Genomic DNA, 25,953 nt, shown 5'->3' with positions numbered 1-25,953 from the left:
GAAGGGAAAGGAACTTGCAAGCAAGTCCTGCCCACACCAGCTCTACACCATAACTATAACCAAATATGACGAAACTCCGGGTGGTTGGCCACACAAGGTTAACCCACGCCGTCAGGAAAAAACAAAAAGAAAAAACAAGAAATGAATAGGCGATAGGAGAGTTCTAAAAAAGAAGTTAGGAAAGTGAAAGATGGAGGAGAGGACAAAAAAGGCGACTGCCGATTTTCTCTGGTTGGGTCAAGCCGGAGGTGCCGGTTACAGGAAGCTCGGGCCAAAGTAATGTGTTGCCTCCAAACGCTCGGCATCAGCTCAACCACCAGGATCCTTTTTTTGCGGACACGGCGATGCCACGCACAGCTAGGCCCGGGTGCTCGGGTCCGTGGTGATGCATTATTCACCATCATCCCTCTGTTGGGATGTCCCTGCGGATGCTCGGGGACCGGTGGTGTCGCCACTCACCAACATCTGCCAGAAACAGATGGCCCCTGCGGGGTACTAACAACTAGTTTCGTCATTTTCGCTTTGTTGTGTTTATTACTTGCAACGTGCGCCTTTGAAATTACAATGTCACTGAGAAGTATCTTTCACCGGCTTCATTACTAATGCTGATGCTGAAAAATCATAACGAAAGCACAGATTATGTCAACAAAAACTGGGTTAAAATGTGAACTGTTATAAGCGATCAATTGGGAAACTGTCCGAAAGAACTTTGGGGAGCCATTTGCTTTCTGACAGTGATGAGCCGGGTGGTCAACCTGAAGAATAGAGCATCATGATATTTTTATTTGAGTTGGTCTTGCTGCTTTTCGTTTTTTCAACGATAATAATACCACAAGCAGATTCTAAAAACAGGCAGTCTCCAAACAAAAAAATTTCATGCGTCCATATATTTCTGCGTGTATATGCATTCTAATTTTGTGATGAGTACATTTCTAGACCGATTATTCAAGTTCTTCACAAAAATTTGCTGCTTTTAGTGGCAGCTGATAGCGTTTCTTTTCGTATAAGCACGCTCTTATTTAGAAGGGCCGTGTACTCTGAAAATTAGGCGGAAAATTCCAAATCAAGCATTTTCTTGCATATTGAACAAACTTGGTATGTTTGCCACGTAGTTACCTCAAAAACTGCCTCGAACATGAACAATCAACATACTTTGCTCAACGTATTTCTCTCCAGAGTGGCAGGCTATCTTCCGCTTACGTATATCCGCAGTTCGCATTCAGTATAAAATTTGCGGCTTTTTTTTATTTTGAAGACTTCTCAAGTGGCATACAAAAGGTTCTCAAAAAGTTAGAGCAGGTCGTGGAGCCTATTCTTTTCAAGCAACCTTAGCAGGCTCCGGCTCTTAGCGTTGTCCTTTAACCACAAGGACAACTGTCCCTTCCTTGCAGCCGTTAGGCAACAACCAGTAATTGTTGTCTTCCTTAGTCCTGCGTCTTAGGGCAGCTCCACAAAAGGTGGCGAAGCTCCACCTCAGCGGCTGGCGTGAAACACTTTGGACATGCCTTGAGCACTGTACCTTCTTGAGAGCCCCATCGGCACGTCAAGCTAATGGCCGCCCCATACCTTATCCTTAAAAAGGATACCTCTCCCAACCTCATTAAACTATGAGGTAGGGGCAAGTGCACGGGGTAATCAAAGCGCGCGTACTTCTGCTCTTAAAGAACGACAATATAGGAAGAGTGGATCGGAGATCGAATGGGTGGGGACTGGGCTAGGAATTCGTAATTGGGGTTTGGTGGGTAATGTCTGCATTCCAGTGGTGAAAATCATCACCTGAGGAACAAAGACATCATTACACACAAAGGAGAGAAATCCTTGTTAATACTTTTATCGTGGCAGTACTTATCAGAGTGGTAAAAACGGACTACCGGAAAAGGTAGAAACGAAATTGAAAAGCTAAATAATGAAAAACTACTGACGTAGACTAGAGAGAAAGGCAGAGAGCAGCGTGGATCGTGGAGCATATTCGAGTTAATGATATCCTACAGAAAATCAAAAACATAAGCTAATGAAGACGGCATATAATGCGAATAGAAGCCAATCAGTGGTATTCCTATCAGTGACCTTGTAGACGTAAAGATTGGGTTCCAAGCGAATTTAAATGTAGCGAGGGGACGGGAAGTGCCAGGAGAACGGATGAGAGTAAGAACATCGGGAAAGTAAAGCGGCCGCAATTGCCAGAGGGTAGGGTTAAGTAGAGGCACTTTTGTGAGGCCTTTCTCTTGGAATGAACATAGTTAGACTCAAGGATGAGTATAAGATTATGATAATGATTCAGTGGAATGAAGAGGACGACACGGCGAGATATGAACGCGAACATCTCTAAAGGCGGACTGAGTGTCGTATGCTGCAGAATTCAGTTTCTTACCGCTTGGAAAAAGCATCTAGTAGAATAGCCACGAGAGTGCCATGCTCGTCAAGGACTACAACCTTAAAGGATGCAATCTGAGGGCGACTTACGCCTTCGTACGACAAGCATTCAGTGATTTCCCATCGGAGCGTGTGAGACCGGAACGCCACATGGTGGGCCTTCGATTTTTGCTCTCTAAGCGCAAGGAATTGAAACTGATTGGCGAAGCAAAATATTCCTAGGTGCATTACCAGGGCGCGTATGCCGCATTACAACACTCTGAGAAATAACAGTTATCCGGCGGATACCCTAGAGTGGCTGCAAATTACAATCCACGTGTGCTCTATTCGTGGATTTCGTTGGCCAACAAATAGCACGGGTAGGCTTTTGCTTGACGCAATGTCCTGAGGAAACACTTGAAGCGTTTCACGAAGAAAAACTGATTTCCTATGCGTTGAAACGGATCATTTCGATTGTTTGTACTGCCTTTCGCGTGCCGGGAACTAATCGCGAAGTATATTATCCCACGTGTTCTTGGATTGCATGTATTTCACGCAATCGTATGTGGAAACAAAAGAGCGTGCTGTTTAAACCAGAGAGTTGCTTCAGCTGATAAGTTATACAAGGAAAGCTTACAGATGAACTCTGCTCTATAGCGAAACACCCAACAAAAATGTTTCGATATTTGCTTCGCGTGGCCGAAGCAGCTATGAACCTTACGCCGTGTTAGTGGGAGCTCGTCACGACACGTCTGTACTCCATTGTTTGGGCCCATATAATCTGCGCCCCCCCCCCCCCCATAAAGAAAATAAAGAACTCAAAACGGCGTTTACAAAGTTTACCTCTCAAAGTGAGCCTGATTGAAGTTCACAAGCCTAGACAGCGAACAGTTTTTGACGATTGAAAGGGATCCGGATTTAGAGACTGCGATTATTACCAATCTTATCAGACCTTTTCATTGCATTTAATAACTTTGATCTTTCCTGCCACGGATCTTCTATGTATGTGTACAGACAATGACACGGAGCTTGCTCAATCGCAGAGCCGTTGTTTATGGTTTTTGTGGGTGACATATTCTATAAACACCTGAGTTGTCTTTTAAACTTATACTCCAGCAACTTGCATTCGTTGGGGAGGAACCAAGTACAACTCTTAGCTTCTCTTTGAAACATCATGACTTTGGGCACATACCACAATTGTGGCTGATACGTGTATTTTCATAAGAGCAAGCTTAAACAGCTAAATACCGCAATTTCACCGCCAAGTTTATGTTGCACCTTCTCTGCCGCTTAAGAGGAGTTTTCTTTTTCACAGTAAGCTGTTGAAACAATGTGGTGACCACCGCATTTACTGACTCCGTTTTGTGAAGTCACCTGAGTGAGTGAGTGAGTGAAAACTTTATTAGATCTTTCAAGGGTTTCGCGGTTATGTAGTCTCCGTCGTCTTCTCTGGCGCTGGCGACTTGAGGCTTCTCGTCAGCAAGGGTGGGCCCCTATTCCAAGGCTCCACTGAGTCGTGCTGCGTCATTCGCGTGCTGCACTAAGGCCCTTTGGGTCGTGAGCTCGCCGCTGGTGAGCCGACTCTCCCATTGCTCCGCACTCGGGTGTTCGTGTTGGTGGAATGCTTTGTTGCGTTCGCACTCCCACGTGATATGCTAAAGTGTAGGTGTGGCATCGCACCAAGGGCAGGTGGTTCTGTATTGTGTCGGGAACATCTTATTAAGTATGTGTAGGTTAGGAAAGGAGTTGGTCTGTAATCTGCGCCAGCCGGTCGCTTCCTCCTTTGATAGGGCTTTGTGTGGTGGTGGATATCTAATTCTAGCTCCCCTACGCAAGTTCAAGGTCTCTGCGTATCCCCCCTCGCAAGCCTGTAGGCGGAGCTCCGGAGCATTTGACTGCCCTTCTCGGAATGCGTTACCCCGAGCTAGGCTACCTGCCCTTTCGTTCCCCCCTATGCCCGCGTGGCCCAGCATCCAGATTAGGTTATGCTTGGGTTTCTCCTCGGCTGAGGTTACCCCGCTGAGTCACCTGAAGATGTTTCGAAACACCTGCCCTCAAGACGCGCCGCTTCAAAGGGTTAAAATCAGTATAATCTTATGAGCAGAGATGCTCAGAAGAAATGTGATCGCTTATTTTGGTGTTTACGAGGTAGTGTGTTTTAGGTACCGTCGGATGAAGAAATCCTTGAGAAGAGTATTTTTTTTTTACAGATCTCACGCAGCTCAGGTAAAACGTCTCCTAATGGAAAGCATTTGAACTTTTATATTTAACAATATTCTAATAATTCTTTCACTTTAATTTAAAGAACTTCCCACAAGGTTCTACTACAGCAAGATCACAGAGATTTTTTCTCATCCAATCGTCCCATAAACGAGAAGATTAAATATGATAGAACAACCTATATTACCCAATTAACCCGGAATATGAACAACCTAGAAAATAAGAAATACAAAACCAAGAACATTAAAAGCAACTACCACGGGAAATATTCATTTAGGGCTTCAGGCTGCGAGTCTTTTGTCGTCGGGAGACTTGAATGCGATGCACTTTTTATTCGTTCCTTTCACATCTGTTGAGCGTCAAAATGAGAAGGCTGCGCACACGCAGGCGTGTAAAAACACAACGGCCTGTCTCTATCAGCTTCCTTGAGCTGACTGATAAAACAAAGCGGCCATACTGCGCTTCTGTTCCCTGCACTTCCTCGCACAATATACGTCGACTGAGCGACGTAGCGAACGCAAGCGCCCACGGCATTCGACTTGATAAGACCACAAAGCCAGCGTACAAAGAGACACGACAATACGAAACTAAGTCACCACGTCAGCAGGCGATGGCAACCGTCCTTTATTGTTTGCACGCTGCCAAAAAGGCATGTCTGTCTCTGTAGCAATCTGCCATTCGTTTTCTTAAGCTGTACTTGTTTTGCTGCACTGCTCCCTGGAAATTCGTTTCGCCTCGTGAAGCAAACAGGCGCCCGAAAAGATATTTGTCATTCTTTTTCGTGCATATCACGGCGTTGAAAGTCCCTAACAAAGCTTTTTTTGAGCACTGGCTGTCACTGTACGAAACTGTAAAGAAACTGTTAACCCGACGTGCTCACGTCTTTAGCTGCGAAGGAATTCTTTTGTGAGGCGCAAAAACGCACGGCTCCACATCACTGCGCTACTTTCCAGACCGCCGTTTTCTGCCTCTGACTTGCAGTTGTTGGTCGTGACATATAGGTTATGGCCGAGAAGGCAGGGGTAAGGGGGGCGCTTGCTGTTCCAAACCCTAGTGAGACGGCATTTCCATCTAGCCGAAATTACTTCTGATTCTTTTTCACTCTTCTGTTCTGTTTGTCTTTTTCCCGTTCGGATGGTGGTAATCTCAAGCGAGTACCGTGTTTCTCTAGACCGAAGAAGGACGGGAAAGGTGTCGGCACAAAGAAATGGAGTCAAACGTACTCATGAGAAACGCAGCGAAGCCTACGCAAAAACAATTTACTTGGAGCAAGTAGGCTGTTGTCGCCACGTACCATGCTTTCCAGTTGAAATAACTGGACGTATTTACCTTCTACAGCGAGGCTGAGTATTTTGAACCGGAAACTTGGGTACGGCAAAAAGCCCGCACCAAAAAGTCGGCCCGAAAAAAAATGTTACGATATTGTGGACACTTGATGATTGGTTGGTGACGAAATTATAATTATTTTTACCAACTTGCCCACCGCTGCAAACTCCGTAAGTTTGGAGGTTGTGGGGAGAAAAACTTCTCCAACCCGCGTGCGAAAAAAGAGGTTCGGACTGCCGACCGGCAAATATCGTCAGTTACACAGGTGTTATTAAGTAACAAACAAAAAAGAAGGACGCAAACAAACTATTAACATTAAGCGAAAATGATCTCGGTGATTACTATACAACAATCCTACGCGAGCAAGAAATGGTATACAAAATATTAAGACGAGAAACAGCGAGCGACAGGACAAAGAGAAGAGTTCAACAGAGCGGGGAGGAAAGGTGGCTTAGGTGCGGAGTGGCAAGCTGGTGCAGGGAGCGTCGGGTTGCGGATGCTTGTTGCGGGACTGATGGGGGGTTGCGGATACGGTGCTTGTTGCGTGACTGATGGGGGGTTGCGGATACGGTGCTTGTTGCGGGACTGATGGGGGGTTGCGGATACGGACGAACTTGGCCCACGCGTCTTCGAGGCCACCGTCACCGCGCACTACTCGTCAGACCCCCGCCTAGGCTGGCTTACCGACCACTAAGCTGGCTGACCTCACTCAGGTCCGCATGCACCGATTTCCTCCGGCCAAAACCTCAGCACACGGTTTTCCCGCCACCACGTTCTCGTGGCAAACAAAAAAAAAACCTCTGCAGGTGTCGCGTACAAACGGAACGCAGATATTGAAAATGAAAAAAAAAGACGAAGAAATAGTGAAGAAACGCTTGAGAATGCCGACGCTAACGAGGATCGTATGCGAAGGTTACGAAGGGTGCCGTGACATTGAACCCACAGCTAGCTCCCCGTCCCCTCAACGTACAAGCGCTCGCTACCTTGCGATGATACGAGAAGGAGGCGGAATGACCATGGCTGACCCTCCAGCGTCGCGAGGGGTTAACATTCTACGCGGGAGGTAAAAATCGTCACCACCGCACTGAGACATTGTTTCTGAAAAACAGAGGCGCCTTGGCTACCTCGGCTCCAAAACTGAACGAGACAGGCCAGGCACGAACTTTGTAATCATGGCTCAGAAGTAGCAGTGTTATATAGTGTTTGCTCGGCATTTTTTATTTTGTCAATACGTATCTCCTCAAAGAACAATTAAAAAGTAAAAAATAACCTTCTCGGTGCAAATTTCTCTTAATGATCACAGTATTTGACCTTAGAGGCATTTAAGACTTTGTTCTGAATAGCGCTTAACCCCATTGCGAGAAAGGAATGAAGCGTCTATGAACATTGCGCAGATTTAAGTTCGCATGCTTCCGCAAGTGATGTGATTAAAGACAAGGTTGTACCCTTAAAAAATTTACACAGTTAATAAACTTTCTATAGACGAATCCTGTAGACAGGTCTAGAGACAATTCATTAATTTATGTCCCTACATTTTTAGTAGGCTTGTCTGTAGACAGTCTATAAACAAATGCCTACTTAAAGTCTATGAGGCACAGGTCTAAACACTGTCCGTAGACAATATGTAGACTTATGACCGCTTACTGTATATTCCTGTCTATAGACAGTTTATATACAAATTTATACTGAGAGTTTAATAGACACAGGTCTATACACATACTGTAGATGATCTATAGACTTATGGTCATACATTTACTGCAGAAGTCTTTCTATAGACAGTTTACAGACAAAAGTCTACTGCTCTGGTAGACGTCTGTAGACTGCCCATACATATTTCATAGATTTATGTCCTGACAATGCTATAGAACTTTGCCTGTAGACGGTCTATAGACCCCTGTCGACTAAACCATCACTATAAAATTGTCTGTAGACTGTCTATAGACTGTCTTTAGACAGACAGTCAGCAGCCATTGAAGAAGGTCACCACGTGGTCTTCAAAAGTTACATGACGATCAATATAATAACAAGTTCAGTTTATTTCCAAGCTATCCAGGCACAGAATATGCAGTGCATACACCCTAAGAATACACTATATCATACAAATATATGTTTGAAGTAACGGCTCGACTAGTCTGCTCAGAAGCATTCTTGCAGCCTGTTGTCTGCAGTCAATCACCCGGGCATGTTGAACTGTAGAGCGCAAAAGAAAAAAATCATATAAGCGGAGCTGAGAAAATTAGCGGTGGTTTAGCTCTGGTTAAACCTGGAGTGACGCGATAGCTAGAGCTGGCCGAGTGGAACTTGCTCAGTTGAATTGCAAAGTCAGTCTTTCGCCGCTCCGTTTCGCTGGGCGTTCCTTCTTCATCTTCGTCCCACTTGACACGGCGCATGCGCACAGCTGGGCAGCTCGGTTTCGCTGGCGCGCCTCGCCGCCGGCAGGAGCAGCTGCTGCGCACCACGTGTCTGGTCACGGGGCCAACCACATGATCAGCCAGAGCACAGCGCCGCCGGCAGCTGCTCCGCCACGCAGAAGGCTCGGAATGCTACTGTAATGCAACTATCGCTACAAAAAAATACTCCATTTCTGCACACGTGCTTTACAACGCAAGGCAAATCCTGGCTATCCGATTCTAAAAGGTAATCTTGACTTTTTGGTTTGGTTTTGTGGGGATCAAAGACCCAAGGTGGTTCAGACTGTGAGCGACGCTGTAGTGAAGGGCTGGGAATGATTTTGACCACCTGCGGTTCTTTACTGTGCACTGACATCGTCTATTGTACACGGGTCTCTAGCATTCCAAATTCTAGACCGCGGAGGCCGGGATCGAACCTACGTATTTCAGGTGACCAGACGAGCGCGACAACCACGCCGCCTCAGCATTTCAATAGATACGCATCACAAATTCTGAATGATTGTAATAATTCATTGTAAATCATAATCTCTGGAGCACTCTTCCTCTGCACTGAATACCTGCTGCTAGCACTGATCTCCGTATGGAATCACTTTTACGTATAACTGAAACAAAAGTCTTCGAAGCATTGTGCCATATATCAGCATTGACTCACTCCGAGATGTTCAGAATGGCACCCCCATAAAATACGCACTCAATGTTCCTTACACAGGGTACGAACAGGAAAACATTGCAACATTTATTCCTATGAAGAACCTGCGCTGCTCAGGTGGCACTGCAATTGTTCCATTCGGCGACCCAAAACTGCTTTTGTCAGCCGCTTGGATCGCTGCAAACGCGAGAACACATTCTGCGCGATTAGATACCCGCGTTTGGCTGACAGCATTCATTGCCTAGCTTCTCTCGGCGTAGCCCACATAGCTGTCGCACAGCACGTGCGCCTCCGACAGAGCGCGGAGGCTGACGCCAATAAGCGCCTGAAGGTGGCGGGGAAAAGTACTAAGAGTACTACCCAAAACTGCTTGCTCTTCTCGCTAGGCAGTGTGTAATGGCGCTGCAATCGGCACCGCAAACTTCAGCGCATGTTCCCCATACCGGCTATTAAACAAGCGCTTCAAATACCATGCGTGAAGCATGTTACGTACGCAGATACTCACACGGGCACAAGCCATGTAAAACCTACCAGGCAGACTGCTAACCAGTTCAACATGGTTTTGCGCCAATAACTTGACGCCCAAAGACGGAACAGCATACTCATACATCTCTGCGCGCTCTTTGAAACAAGCGGGATGCAGCGCTTCCATGCCTCGCGCATTATCCAGAAAACATACACTACGTAGTGGCCGCAGTTGCGCCGTTTTAAAAACAGACGAGAGATTCGGACAAGATACGCATTACTGCCAGGACTAAATGTCGTCTCAAATTTCCTTACTTTTTCCTTGAAGTGCAGCCCGAACAAAACAGTAAAGAGGTGGTTCTTGCAAGCAGGTACCCTAACCTAACGCTGCTAAAAAATCAACAAAAGCAATGAAAGCGCTCAAGTAGGAACTATTTCAATTAAACAATTAACGTTTTTACCAAGAGGCGCATCCTTAATAACACAGCGCGAGCAGAACTACATTCTTTTGCGCAGGTAAGCGCCGAATTACATTGGCGTTTTCGTAATATAAAATTCTGAGATCAGTAACGTATACTCAGCCCCTCGCACAAATGCTGTTGGAAAAATTCGCGCACGCGTGTGCGGGGTTCATGAACGAGCCTCGTGCAACGAAATGTAAGCCATCTCTTTTCGAGGCGGCCTTTACTCAGCTTTCAAAGTGAATGCCCGCAGGCCAGCGGCGGCGCCCAGCGGCTCAGATAACAGTGATGGACGAATCCATACGCGTGCAAGGAAAGGGAAGACGGGATGCAGCTCGAAGGTTCTTCGCGGTGTTTCTACACGCTGGCCGTGAGCGCGGGCAACGACTTTTATTCAGCCATCACACTATGAGCATTCCTCCAGCGCCGCTTGACTGCAACCTTGGTAAACGTTCTGTGCTGTAGTCTACAGCGTTACAAAGCATGTTTGGTGAAGCGTCGCTTTACCCAACTCGCACCGAGCGAACATCTACACGTAACAAGCAAAGCGCACCCCTCAATAAGCAGCACTTCATGCTCCGTATAGGTGATAATACAAACATAAAAAAATTTAAGTAATGCAACTCGGAACGTGAGTGTGCGTTTGCGGAGGTTCCAAGTAAATCGAGCTCACATGGTGCTAGCGCCTAGTTTCATTTGGGCCGCCATTCATGGGCTAAGCGATATTACTGGCTGCGCATACACCGTGCAACACGAAAAAGCCAGTAGACAGCTCGTGAGCAGCGGCTTACAATCACGGGTATCGCAACGGCTTCCTTTCTGCGGGCTAGGAAAGACATAGCGGCACAGACATAACCAGCATTTAGTCGAGAACTCGACGGCTTTCGTACAAACGAGGATAAGAAGCTTGTCGCTGCGCAAGTAATCAGTTCTGCCCACACAGCTCTGCTTGGAGTGCTTTAGGAGACCAAATGAATGAAACATAATCGTGTACACTCACCCTAAGTGGACGATTAAGTTCGATTTCGCTGAAAACGTAATCCACACCAGAACACGCCGACGACACCGTCACTACCATAGAGCTACTGTCACTACCGCGCACACAGTTGTTTGCAGCCCGAATGATTTTCGACCGTCTCGCGGCCAATTTGGCAAAGCGTGAAACAGAAACCCACTTCACGGTCACATCTTTACCGCTCGCATTCTTGCCGTGTGAAGCTCGATCTGGCTTAAATTCTCCACTCCCACTTTAGAAACTTGCTGTTTTCGGGAAAACAAAACCGAAACCTTACTGCTTTGTCTATACGCGCTGCATCTCCTACCGAATAGTATGTGGAACACTTTTTCAATCATAATTAAAAGGTTGCATAGCGTAATTTTTTTCTCGTATGTTTGTGTTTAGAAAACGACTATGGGCGACGTAAGCGTGTCATCGGCTTCGAAACAAGAGTACATGGATAAGAACGAAAAATACTGGATTTGCGATTGTTGCCTCGCAACACTTCATCGCATGAATGCAAACTACAAAGGATTAAATGACAGATGTTAATTGTGCAGAGGACCATGCTCTTCGAGACTTTTCTCACGGTGCCTCTAAGAGATGTGTATATCCTTGATTTCTCACACCCGTATTTGCCTTTTTAACTTCAGGACGTATTAAGGAGAAAAGTGGAATCCTGGTGAAATGTTTATCAAGTAAGCGCGTTGGACAGCAACCATCGAGAGATGCAACGGAATTGCCTCGAGTGATGCTCTTAAGGGAGAGCGTGTTCGTTCGATGTAGTGAAGCTTGTGGCCACCATTTCTTCAGGAAGGAGTGCGTTTTTTCGCTTTACCTATTAACAATAAAGATTCTTGAATTGTGTTCGCAATTTCCGTCATCGTATAACAAAAAGGAGCTCTTCAACCCTTCTAAAAACAATATAAAAGAAGGCGTTGCTTCGTGCTCGCCAAATATTTTTTAATTCTCGAAACAACGAACGAAGTGCATGACTCTGGCCATAGCTGTGGTCACCCGCTGCAGTTCTCCTCAGCATGCAGTGCAAAAAATTGACATTTCTATAGACCTAGACGAAAGGCAGTGTAGTCAAAAAGAAATTGGAATTGCTATAGAGGAGTCTATTATATAGTGCATAGACTATAAACTTATAGACTTTAGTCTAAAGATAGCCTAGACCATTTATAGACGAAAAGAAACTAAGGCTGTTACAGAAAGGATGTAGATAGTCTATAGACTGTCTATAGTCGAGAAAAATAAGGCTGTTCTAGCCCGTCTATAGAAACACGAAAGTTAGGGCTGTTGTAGACTTTAGTCTATAGATAGTCCATAGACCAACTACAGACAAAAGAAAATTAAGACGGTTATATACTTTATTCTACAGATGGTCTATAGACTGTCTGCAAAAGAAAAAATAAAGGCGGTTAGAGACTTTAGCCAATAGATATTCTGTCGACCGCCTATTCACAAAATGAAATTGAGGCGGTTTTAGACTTTAGTCAGTGGATGGTCGTTAGACTGCATATAGAAAAAAAGAAGACTAAAATATGGCTACAGAGTCTATAGAAAGTCTGCATACCTTTTTAAGGGTTAAGCGCAAAAAGTTATTCTGGAAGATAAGTAATACTATTTACTGAATGAATTTGTATCCGCACCTCGCGCTGTTTGGACAATCTTCTTGGTTTCCAACGTCTTTCTGATCGATTCATTCTATTTATTCCTCCGCTTTGTCATAGCCTATCATTCACTGGCATGTTCTTCCGATACACGCCTTGAACATGCGTGCTTAACATGCCTTTGAGCCAAAAGAATTGGTATTTTTTTCTAAATCGTTTATGCGCCATTAACACATGTATATTGATGTTCTTCCGTTTTAGTGAGGGGTACTAAAAGGCAGTAAGCATTGTGTAAGCATGCTACTCATTGTTGTGGCATTGCCCCTATTTTTGCGATCCTCTCACACAATACTTCGGTTCTTGGAGCCTGTGAGCCAACATGAACATGAATACAAACTCGGCGGTGGCGATGAACAGTGACGTAAATAAGGAACAAAAAATAAAACAGGCATCGTTGTGATATTGTGATTTATAGTGTTATTTTGTATAATGTGGTGCATAACGATATTTTATATATATTTAGTAATATACTATGTAATATTGGAATACATCATTTTCACACTATCAATCTGGTGATAGAGAAATGCGGCAGAATACAACCAACTCCTATATATAGCCTTCATTTAATACGAGAAAGCATTTGATCCAATGTAAATCTCAGCAGTCGTAAAGGCATTGGGGAATCAGGGTGTTGAAGAGACTTATGTCAAAACAGTGGAACATATAGTATATAGCAAACGCACAGCTACCGTAATCCTCCGTAAAGTCAGAAATAAACTTCCACTATGGAAAAGCGCCTCAGGCAAGGAGACACGATCTCGCCAATTCTATTCACCCCCTGTTTAGAGGAGGTGTTCAGAGGCCTGAGTTGGAAACAGTAGGGAATAAGAGTTAATGAAGAATACCTAAACAATTTGCGATTCGCTGATGACATTGCCTTGCTGAGTCACTCAAGAGGTGAACCGAAAATCATGATCAATGAGTTAGACAGGCAGACCAAAACGGTGGGTCTAAAAATTAACATGCAGGAAACCACTGTAATGCTACCGTTTAGCAAGAGAACAGCAGTTCACAACTGGCAGCGAGGTACTGGAAATGCTAACGGAATACATCTACTGAGCGCAGGTATTGATAGCTGATCCGGATCTTGAGAGGGAAATAACTAGAAGGATAAGAATAGGGTGGAGCGCATATGGCAGTTTCTCTCACATCATGAATAGCGTTTACCAGGATCTCTCAACAAAAAAGTGTACAATGGCTGTATCTTACCGGTACTCACCTACAGGGCAGAAACATGGAGGATAAAGAAAAGGGTTAATCTTCAGTTATGGACAACGCAACGAGCCATGGATAAAAATGACAGGTGTAACGTTATCAGACCGGAAGCGGGCAGAGTGGGTGAGGGAACAAACGCGGGTTAATGACGTCCTAGTCGAAATAAAGACGAAGAAACCGAATTGGGCAGGGCATGCAAGATAACCGCTGGTCGTTTAGGGTAACGGAGTGGATTCCAAAAGAAGGCAATTGTATCAGGGGGCGGCATAGTGTTAGGTGGGTAGATGAGATCAAGAAGTTTGCAGGCATAGGATGGGCGCAACTGGCAAAAGACTGGGTTAATTGGAGAGACATGGGAGAGGCCTTTGCCTTCAGTGGGTGTTGTCAGGCTGATGATGAGTATGATGATGACTGCGTACTATGGAAAAGAAACATATTTTTCTTTACGGCAATTGTCTCCGAGTGCCGCCCCCGAGACGCTTACAAACTTCATAAAAATGGTTTTCTACTAAGCGGCGTAAGTACGGTTTCTTGATCTTTGCCCACCCTACAATGCAGCTATTTTCTGGGCACACAGAAGGAACTAGCCAAGAAAACTACCACAAAAAAGTAAGCGTTTGCAATAAATCACTTGAAAGCCGCACAGGCAACACAATTTCTTCTTAGGCAACGCTGCGCTATACGGTATGGCTGCAAACATTGTTTACTTTCAGCTCGTACTTAAATTTCAGTATGCTTTTCCCACATGAAAGAAATGAGGTATGAAGACCGAGAAAACCTTGACGGAATCTACCATCTAGACATGTGTACGTTTTCTGGGCTTATTTTGTTTTGAAGAAGACTGCACTGTTGAGTTGTACAGGGCACTTGGAAGAACCTTATATGCTTGGACCACAGACTCTCAGTACAATACAAGTTAATACACAAGAACAGTTACCGCTACATTTCCTGCACCGTAAGAGTCATGGTTGCGCGCCGCACTTCACAAAGCGCACCCATCTAGGTGCGCAGGGTGCATCAAAAGTTCTCAAACTACAAAGTCGGCACTTCAGGCGCCTATGAAGCTACCCACGTTCACAGAGAAGAGGTTGTACTTCTCCTACACCCTACACAGATTTTGTAATTCGGAGGTGTCCTAAATGCACCCCTACTCGGCTCAGTAGCCGTCACTGTGACCTTGGGAACTTTTCGCGCTCCGGATAGCTTATATATATTGATGCAGGCGCGCTATTTTCTAGCCTACGGCGATCCACTTAGACGACAGGTGATATATCACAATGTTTCGTGTGTTTCATAATGACTCCATAGCAATTCCCTCTTTTAAGCCTGACGGCACCCAGTGACCTCTGCCTACATTTAGTCATTGTGCTCATTAGCTGCTTTTATATTTCCAAGTTATCTGTCTTGATTCCCAATTTAAGCAACCTACTCGTACGTGTCGTATTCGCGTGTCAACAAAACATCTTCTATGTCCTGTCCGCCTGGGACCCGCGCTTCCCAAAATGCAATTGTAACCCAAGTAAATTTGCGGCTTCTTTAAATTCGACATCATTCTACATAAACGTGGCAGCAAATGCATCGGTCTTTGAGTGTGAAAGTGCAGAATATATATTGCGCTCTACGAAACGGTCCTCACTCTATTCGAGCAAATAAAATTTCTTGCCGTTTTTGTGTTCCCTATGCACAGCATGTAACTGCCTTAAGCTCAGGTGAATACTTCTCTATCTTTACTATTTTGCTTTGTAATTGCCGCCGAAAACAGCAGCTCACCTTAAGCCTAAGAGTTTAAATGTAGTACTAAACTAAGGTTCCTTGAGCGGGCTCAAAAAAAAATAACTAGAGCGAATACTTTTTTAGCGCAATATCATATCAGTGAAGTCTTGCATGAAGTGGGAACGCCGTTCCTATCGCGTGCTTTCCTTATCGGAATCATCGTCATGCTTTGTACCAAGAGCAAACACGAATGTTGTATTCAAGCGTAGTTCAAACGCGAGCAGCCTTTATATCTGGGTGCTCTCCTTCCGCCTGAACAACATTTCCCAAAGTACAAAGTTCTCGCAAACAGCGTGCACTGGAGCGAAAGGCTCCTATGCGGCGTTAGATTTATAACGAGGTGCCCACTGTGCTCAAAGACGCGCAAAAAATCGCCAGGAGGGAAAAAATTACTACACCTTTACTTGGCGGGGGGGGGACATGAAAACAAATATTGTCAAAACTACGCACAGGAGGAGATAGGATGTTTGCAGGAGAAGCCAGAGTAATAAGTAATATTGCAAAGAAAGTGATCTAGAATGATTGAAAGTAGGCGAAGAAACAACATTCTAAATCAATAACAGAAGTGTGATAATAATAATAATAATATTATTATTAATAATAATAATAATAATAATAATAATAATAATAATAATAATAATAATAATTGGTTTTTGGGGAGAGGAAATGACGCAGTATCTGTCTCATTTATCGTTGGACACCTGAACCGCGCCGTAAGGGAAGGGTAAAAGAGGGAGTGCAAGAAGAAAGGAAGAGAGAGGTGCCGTAGTGGAGGGCTCCGGAATAATTTCGACCACCTGGGGATCTTTAACGTGCACTGACATCGCACAGCACACGGGCGCCTTAGCGTTTTTCCTCCATAATAACGCAGCCGCCGCGGTCGGGTTCGAACCCGGGAACTCCGGATCAGTAGTCGAGCGCCCTAACCACTGAGCCACCACTGCGGGGCTGTGATAAAGAGAAAAAAAGAAACTGCAGAGAGGAGAACGGATTTCAAAACATGGACATAGTGCATGGGAGCCCAAGAGAGCGAACATTAAATTACCTCTGTTACACGGACACTTTAACGGCCGTTAAGGAAAACGGCAGTTGGCCTTAACGGCCGTTGGGCGGAGTTACACGGCAGCGTGAGCGTCGTTGGAAACCCAACGGAGGTCGCCGGCCTCCGTCCTGTTTGGTCGTGCAATAGGCAAGATGGCAGCCCCCAGCAGCAACATGTCCCCGCTGCAGGTGAGCGCTCCGGCGCAAAAACGATTTGCCTGGACAGCGTAACTGACGCATTTACTTATCAACTCGTGGCAGGACCACCTTGCCGAACTGCGGGCGCAGAAACACCATGCGCCCGTGTACGCAATGACGACGGCGCTATTCAACCAGCTCGCCAGCAAGGAGTGTGGGCACGCTGTGTAGTTTTGCAAACAACTCTTGCAAATAGTTAAAAAAACACACACACCGTCCAGCATGAAGCGCAGAAAATAATTAGAGAAACAAATTTTTTTCGAGTTGGCGAGGTAAAAAGTTCAGAAGCCACGTGATAAATCGTCGAAATGGAAGTGAACCCACCGTACATGAAAAGTGCCGTGTGAGCGCAAGCAACAGCGATCCGTTACCACGGCCGTTACGGCGTTGAACTGCCGTTTGCGTCAACGGCCGTTGCAAGTGCCCGTGTAACAGGGGTAGAATACCTCTGCTACACGGGCGCTTGCAACGGCCGTTCAAACTGAAACTGAAGCTGAATCTGAATATCTGAATATGAGTTGAAACTCAAACTGAACCTGAAAGTGAAACTGAAACTGAATATGAATCCACGGAACCAAAAAAAAAGCAACTAAGAAAAAACAACCAATATCCTGCGTTTCCAGTAAAGATGCGAAATGCTGCGCCTGCCCTCGTCCCAAAGTGTCTCATTGAAGGTAATTTCACAACTCTTCTTCTAAATGAGCATTGTTAACTCCACCCCATTTACCCAATCAAAAACTAGGCAATTTCAATAAAAAAAAGAGAGCTTAAATCATTCATGTTTCTAGAAGAGGACGCGTGTACCCCTGATCAGGTGACCACTGTGGTCTACTTTCTTCTGTACAAAGCCAACATTAAAAAAGAAAACAGCCTTCACAGTGGTGAACTGTAACTGCCCAACACGGCAATAAAATGTACAGCGTACAAACAACTTCGCTCAAGCGTCAAGCAATTGCTGTGAATTTTCCGCAAATTCTCTCCCCCTAAGCCATGCTGATAATCTTCATTGTTAGGCACTGAGTGCTGCCCTTTTTAAAGACCTCCTAGAGACGATTATTTTACCTTACACTAACTTGGAGTAAATGCTATAGATGTTTTATCAATAATTTAACGCCCCACCAAGCCATGAGCTGCATTCAAAAGGCAGGTTATTGGTTGAACCTCGAGTGGCTATGCAACAGAGACAAGGACGGGGGTGCTTAAGGGGTGCGCGGAAGGTTAAACTGAAGCAACTGGTCTTTGCATCCTGTACGCCGAGAAAAGCAAGAAGGAAATAGCAGCACGAAATAGTTCTTTCTAGCGTGATTGGGACAATCTTCACAAAAAAGACACTAGGTTATAGACCCCTGATGTCGAACCTCATAAGAAATGCGTTCACCGATGCCTAACAATGGCTAAAAGTTTGCGCGTAACGGCTCTGAAGGGCACCGCGCGCACAAAGTGATGTAACATTAATCGAATAGGTCACTACAAAAGCGCTCATAATGATGATGAAATAACTTTATTTGCACCCGTCAAGGAATCAGAGGGCGAAAAAGACGAGTCTTGACCGCCGTCATCTTCCTCCCCTTTCAGCAGGCTGGGATCCCTTGGGATTCAGCAGTGTCCAGGGCCAGACGGATGACTTCTTTTTGTTCTTCTTCTTTCTGGCTGGCCATTAAAGCCTCTCAGGACTCTATATTCCTGTCTGGTTCGTTGTGGCTAGGGCATGTCCACACCATGTGGGTCATGTCTGCTATTTCATTACACTGTTTACACCTGGGGTCTTGGATCGCCGGATGCCATCTGCTTAGTGCGAGTGGGTTCGGAAAAACTCCCGCCTGTAACTTTCTCCATATGACCTCTTCCTTTTTGCTGAGGCCCTTGCATGCTCCAGGTAATGTCTGTCTTCCTAATCTGTAATGGTTAAGAATATCTTGGTACGTGTTCAGCTCCTCGCTCGTCTGAAGGGACTCTCTACTCGACGAGACCGCATTGGGGTCCCGGTGTGTGAGTCCTCGGGCCAATGCGTGCGCTGTCTCGTTTCCCCGGAGGCCCTCGTGGGCCGGAGTCCAAACAAGGTTAGGAATTTTCTTGACACAAGAAACAACACTTCACAAACACTTTAGCAGTGCATGTTTTGCCAGCTGTTGAAGTGCAGGCGCCTTAAAACGGATGAAACGTTCTTGTACATGTAGACGACCGCACACTGTATATACACTGCGTTGCAACTCACAGAACCAGTATATCAACAACGAAATGAAGGGCAGTGACTCTCAGGCGGTTATTTTTGAAATTTCAGTGAATGAATGCTTGTCGAAATTGTCGCAATCTCTCAAGACTTCTCTAGCCAGGCCCTGCACTTTTTTCTGCTTTCATGCGACGCGGAAGCAACTGAATGCAGAAGTTTAAGCTGCTTGAAATGGAAACTAAGTGGTCAAAAGCAAAGCGCCAGTTTCGTTTGCTGCGTTACTGAAAGAAAAGCGTGATAAAATTATGTATAAAAGTCTTCTCGTGGTTGCATTAAGAATGAAGACAGCAGTAATAGAAAACTGTGAAAGAAGAAGAGAATGTTTGGTTTTATTTGAGGTGTGTGTTGAACCATGGGAAATTAGTAGTGCTTTCCAACGCTCTCCACATTAGGCGATACCAAACCCAAATACCGTTTTGCCAAAAGCAGGAAGAAAACGGGTTCTTTTTCTTAATCGTACAGTGGAGCACTTTCGGCAAAGATCAAGCTCTTCCACCCGCTGCAATACAGAGGGTAGCGTACAATCCATCGCCTCGTTGGCTCCCGACCCGTCCAGCGAACATGAGACTCCTTTGCCTGCTAACGTCCATTTATATTTGTAAGAGGCGCGGGCTTAAAGACCCTGTCGTTATCAAATTTGTCGCTCGTTTCATTTAAATGAGCATGGCTTAGTACCATCGAAACATATATAAGGAATCAAAATCAGTAAATAACTGGCAAATCTAGGCACTACAGAGTCAAGCCGTTGCAGCACGGAGCTCCTTTCTTCGGGGAATAAATATCCATTCTTCCTATCTCGCTGCCTCTGAAAGCAAATGGAAAAGCCACAGCTGACTGGCAGAACAACCAGATAAGGCATATTCGCTGAAGAAGTAAAGAATCAGCAACACGACCACTTGCAAAGTACAGCTCAACTCCACCGTAAAATAAAACGGAAATGTCTGCCACACAAATTAGGGCACTGAAAAACACTCCGAAAGCACTTAGTAAAAATAGACTAGAGGTTGCTTTCAGCATGCATGTAAGAGAGGATGCAAGCTGAAATTATCAAGCACTGTACATAAGGGCTCCACATAAGTTTTAACACCCTGGTACAACCGGTACTTCTTTTCTGAAGTTTATCTTGACAAATCTAGCAGTAAGATTTCAAATCCGGCTGAACCACATGCTAGAAGCTGCTGCTGCTGTGCCATCTTTCGTCGCTGAGACTTCCAAGGATATTCAAAGGCTGAGTTATCTTGCGGAACATTTTTTACCTCATACGCCTTTCATTTCTTTCCCGCTCTTCTTTTAGATTTCTTTTAGATTTTAGCGCCATGGTCTCCTTCTGGTAACCCCACATGCCGTCTGCACCGCCTAGACCTTTTACATCAACTCGGCCCTCCGTCCGGCCTCTCCCGCTGCGATGCTACGCTGTTGTGTCGCCTGTGGCTGGGAGTGGCGTTCACAAATTCCTACTCCCACCTAATCGCAATGGCAGACTCTCCTGCGTGTGAGATCTGTGGGTGCGACGAGACAATAGAACACCTTCTTTGTAACTGCATGCCCTCGGTTTCAGCTTGAGCGTGCATTCCTGGTTGCAACACTCCGTCGTTTAGATCCTCGGCCCCTTACTGAAGCCAAGCTTCTGGGTCCTTGGAGTAAGCCTTCATCGCAGAGGGCAGCTTTGAAGGCACTTTTCAAGTTCTTGAAGGACTCAGGACTGAGTGCAAGGTTGTGAGCTATCAGTGTGTGCCCTGTGTACACCTCAAGTAAGGGCCAACGGACATGTGGAAAAGTGATCATCGCTCTTTGTTCTCTCCCGTTTCTATCTCTCCCTTCGTTCCCCTTCCCACGTGTAGGGTAGCATACCGGGCGCTGCCTAGTTAACATCCCTGCATTTCCATTTGTCTTTCTCTCCTTCCCCCCCCCCCCCCGCTCTTCTTTCACTAAAGAGACACGATATGCCTTCACCTGCCCTGCGCCGGCTATTTCTGCACCAGGAATTCAAAGTCGTCTTTGTCTCCGGCCGCCCCAAAATACAAGCCTGGCATTTCGCAAACTTCTGGCACGTGCAAACAATGCCGTGCGCAACTGGGCGCATTCACTCTGGATGCCGTGCTTAATTAATGATGACCACACCTGCCCGTGTTCCGCGACGATTCTAATGGCCTCATTTAATGTAAGCATCATACGACGGGAAACGAGCTGTGCGGACATCAAATGCTAAGCACCGATATTTCGGAAAAAAACAGGTGAGGGAGGCGGAAGAAAGAGTAAAGCATTCAAAACAGTTTACGTATTTCTTGCGAACAAGTGTCCTGGGCACATTAGTATATTAGATTACAATAGTACATTGCTGCGTTCACTGGTGGCCTCACTTCGATGGCACTGCAGAGAAATAATAATAATAGTTGGTTCTGGGGGAAAGGAAATGGCGCAGTATCTGTCTCATATATCGTTGGACACCTGAACCGCGCCGTAAGGGAAGGGATAAAGGAGGGAGTGAAAGAAGAAAGGAAGAAGGAGGTGCCGTAGTGGAGAGCTCCGCAATAATTTCTACCACCTGAGGATCTTTAACGTGCACTGACATCGCACAGCACACGGGCGCTTTAGCGTTTTTCCTCCATAAAAACGCAGCCGCCGTGGTCGGGTTCTCGCCAAGTGGGTTTTTTTATAGCAGTGCATGTACAATTTAAAGTCTCCCGACAGAGCCTTAAAGGAGAGTTCAGGCAGTAAAATTAGCTTGATTCATTCGTTCACGAATGTTTCGGTTGTAGATATGTCGCAATTTACTATATGTGCACATAACGCTCAATACTAGGAACAAACTGTAAACCGCAGGTTATATAAGTGTCCTTTAAAGCACTTTGTTCTAAATGCGTAAAAAACCTATGTCATTCCTGGTTTGTCCTTGTGTTTGATACTTTTACGTGATGTAGTTTACCCTGCGCAGTTTTGTAGTTTTTTTAATGGTTTTTTTTGGGGGGGGGGGCGAAGGAAATGGCACAGTATCTGTTTCATATATCATTGGACACCTGAACCGCGCCGTAAGGTAAGAGATAAAGGAGATAGTGAAGACCACGATAGCAGCCACCAACATCAAGCGCAAGCTCGGCACGGCCAAGATCACCAACTGGCCGGCTTTCCGCAAGGCTTGCGCGGACCTGGAAGGGGGGATTACTTCCATAGATGATTGGTGTCAACAACTTAAAGACATCCAGAAGCGATACACTCAGGAAGTGGATCGCACCGAGCAAACACCTGAGGTGGACCCTCGGCTCATCAGGCTGTGGGAGGCACGTCGAGGACTCACCAAGCGCTGGAAGAAGCAGCGCTTTAACAGGAAGCTCAAGCTCAGGATCGCAGAAGTCACCAAGATAGCGGAGGAGTACGCGACCCAACTGGCCAGGCAGAGCTGGCAGCAGTTCAGTAGCTCGCTGGACGGCACCCTCAGCACGGCCAAAACGTGGCGTATACTCAAGACCCTCCTCGACCCTACCCAAACCAGGGCCGAAAGCGGGAAAGCTATCCGCAGACTCGTCCACACCTTCGAGGGTACGGAAGAGGAACTGCTAGATAAGGCCAAAGAGAAATGCTACGGCACGACCTTGCCTGCGGCATACGCGAAACCATACCTGGGGAAACCGAACACCCACTTAGACAGGCCGATCACCAGGGAAGAAGTGTTCGCTACCATAAAGGCATGCACGCGCAACACTGCGGCGGGAGCAGACAAGATCCAGAACGCACTCATACGCAACCTCTGCGACGAGGCGGTCGACCAACTGACCACCTTCCTCAACGGGCACTGGGCCGCAGGAACGGTTCCTGAAGAGTGGAAGCATGCAGAGGTCGTAATGATCCCCAAACCGGGTAAGAAACTCCAGATCGAAAATCTCCGACCTATCTCACTCACCTCCTGCCTAGGCAAGCTCTACGAGCGAGTCGTTACTCGGAGGCTCCAAAGCTACATGGAAGACGAAGACCTGTACCCCCACAGTATGTTCGGCTTCCGAGCCCACCTCTCCACCCAGGACATCCTCTTACAACTCAAAGAGGAAGTCCTCACCAACGTCCCGAGCGTAGGCGAGAACGTGGTTATGACCCTCGACATCAAAGGAGCCTTTGACAACGTTAGCCACACGGCTGTAATGGAAGGACTCGACAACCTCCACTGCGGCGAGAAAATTCACAGCTACGTGAAGGCCTTTCTCTCCAACCGCACTGCAACGGTTGGGCTCGGAGACCTTCGTAGCGCTAAATTTTCGACCCCAAACAAAGGCACACCTCAAGGGTCCGTCATCTCGCCACTACTTTTCAACGTGGCCATGATCGGCCTCGCAAGACAACTCGAGAAGATCGAAGGCATACAGCACGCAATATACGCTGACGACGTCACGGTCTGGGTCGCTCGGCCAGAAAGAAGAACGACTGCAAGCAGCGGCTGCCTGCGTGGAAGAATATGCCAGTGCACGAGGCCTCGCCTGCTCCACCGAAAAATCAGAACTCCTGCGAGTCCACAAAGGGAAACACAAGGAAGGGTCCCTCAATGTCTCCCTCGAAGGACAGCTAATTCCCGAACGAGACAAGATACGCGTCTTGGGAATGTGGCTGCAGAGCAACCAGCGATGCGGCCATACGCTCGGCCTTCTCAAGCAATCGACCACTCAGGTCGCCAGAATGATCACGCGCGTGTCGCAGAAGCGGAGCGGCATGCGAGAGCGGGATACCCTGCGCCTGGTTCAGAGCCTGGTGGTTAGTCGCGTGGGTTACGCCCTCCCGTACTTCAACCTCAACAAAGGAGAAGTGGATAGTGCAGACACCATACTCCGCAAAGCTTACAAGACAGCCCTGCATCTACCAATGAACACCTCCAACGAAAAACTATTGGCTCTTGGAATTCACAACACCTTCGAAGAGATCAAAGAAGCCCAAATGGTCACGCAGTTAGCTAGGCTCCAGCAGACTCCTACGGGGCGCTCGCTCCTTAGCCGACTGGGGCTAGGCGGAACTGCGGAATTCGAGAATCGTACTGCGAGCATACCGGACGCAATCCGCCAGACGCTAAAGGTTCGCTCCCTTCCCCGGAACATGGACCCCAACTTGCATGCGGCCCGTAGGGCAGCCCGGGCGAGGTATGTACAACAAAATCTAGCTACAAAATCCACAACGGTATACACGGACGCGGCTCCGTATACAAGAAGCTCACATAACAGCACAGTGGCGGTAGTTATTGATTCGAACTTAAAGGAATTAGCTAGCGCCTCAGTAAGGGATTGCACGGTAACCGAAGGGGAGGAGCTGGCCGTAGCTCTAGCGGCGGCAGCCGGTTATCGAAGCAACATGTCCCTTACCATCCTTACAGATTCGAGAGAAGCGTGCCGTAACTACATGAACGGCCGCATAGGTCGCGCCGCGCTCCGGCTCCTCCAGAGCGCGACCCCACCAAAAGTCATACATAGCATTTACTGGGTACCAGGACACACCGACATAGCGGGGAACGAACGCGCCGACGAGGTAGCTCGAAGGTATACGAGCCGAGCTTCCTCCCAATCGGACGATCTACCCGACCGAGTCAGTCCTACGTACTCAGACGTTCTCAACTACTATAAGGGGGTACGGATCCGCTATCCGCCGCCTCATCCTGATCTAAATCAACTAGAGGCAGTGTATTGGCGAAGATTGCAGACAGGAACATTCCCAAACCTGCATATCCTTAGCAAGATTTACCCGACGCAATATCGGGACACTTGCCCGTGGTGTGGCAGCAAACCATCGTTGTACCACATCACGTGGGAATGCAGTAAAAACGACAGCTTTCGCAAAGACCCGAGTGCGGAACAGTGGGAGAGCCGGCTCTCCAGCGGCGATCTGGGTTGCCAACAAGGTCTGATCCAGCACGCCCAACGAGCAGCGAAGCTCAGCGGAGCCCTGGAATAGGGGCACCGACCCTGTGAGAAGAAGGAAGATGGACCTTCTTTCTCGTCTGCTACTAGCACCTTTCTAGAGCATTAAAAGTCTTTCCTACCTACCTACCTTAACGTGCACTGACATCGCACAGCACACGGGCGCCTTAGCGTTTTTCCTCCATAAAAATGCAGCCGCCGCTGTTTTTTTTTTGAAAAAAAAATAATTTCAAGTGAAGTAATCTAAATCTTCACAACCCTCCGCTTTCTTAGCATATACAATACAGCACACATTTTTATTCTTGAATGATAAAAAAACATTTTTCCGCAGTTCAATCAACAGATTTCACTGATGAAAAAGCTACATAATAGATACAGCATAAATCGATTCTCGACTAGGATGGAAAGCATCTCCCAAAGTGATGGGTAATTCATGCCCGGCAAGGCTCCATTTTCCTCGCATGAGATGGACAGACGGACGTGCGCACTTTGGGAGCATTCTTCTTCGACCAGCGGAGGCTCACTGCTCGCTGCACATCCTATTTTTCGGACAAGTCTGGGTGCGAAATTTCATGCGCGGGCAGTGTCGTCGCATTTAGAATTCTATACATAGTGGAGAACCTTTTTTCCCGATGTCAGAAATAACTTATCAATCTTTTTATCCTCCGAAAGGGGTGAAACATTTCGTCCATCTTACAAAGCTCCCGTATCAGTATTACATAAAAAAGGTTTACGGCAATACTTCACAGGAAAATTCCTCGCCAGATCAATGGCGATCGACAGAGCGGAGTTCTCTGTCATCCGTTTAACAGAGTGTTTTGGGCGAGCGACAGTAATGCCCATGAAAAAAAAAACAAACAAGCAACGCAGCCTGGCTGCATTTGCTATATTCGTGCTGAGAAGCTCGCGGTGGAAAAGTGCAGTAAGCTATCATAAATTTGTAATAAGGAAGTAATTACTCATTGGCATCCACCCAAGCGCAGCCATACGGCAGCAAAGGAAAGCTATACAGCTTTTTCAGAAACTTCGTAGTTAAAGAAAAATTCGTCCT

The sequence above is a fragment of the Amblyomma americanum genome, chromosome 9, assembly GCF_052857255.1.
Source record: "Amblyomma americanum isolate KBUSLIRL-KWMA chromosome 9, ASM5285725v1, whole genome shotgun sequence".
In the NCBI taxonomy this organism is placed as follows: domain Eukaryota; kingdom Metazoa; phylum Arthropoda; class Arachnida; order Ixodida; family Ixodidae; genus Amblyomma; species Amblyomma americanum.
This window is presented reverse-complemented; position numbering follows the sequence as displayed.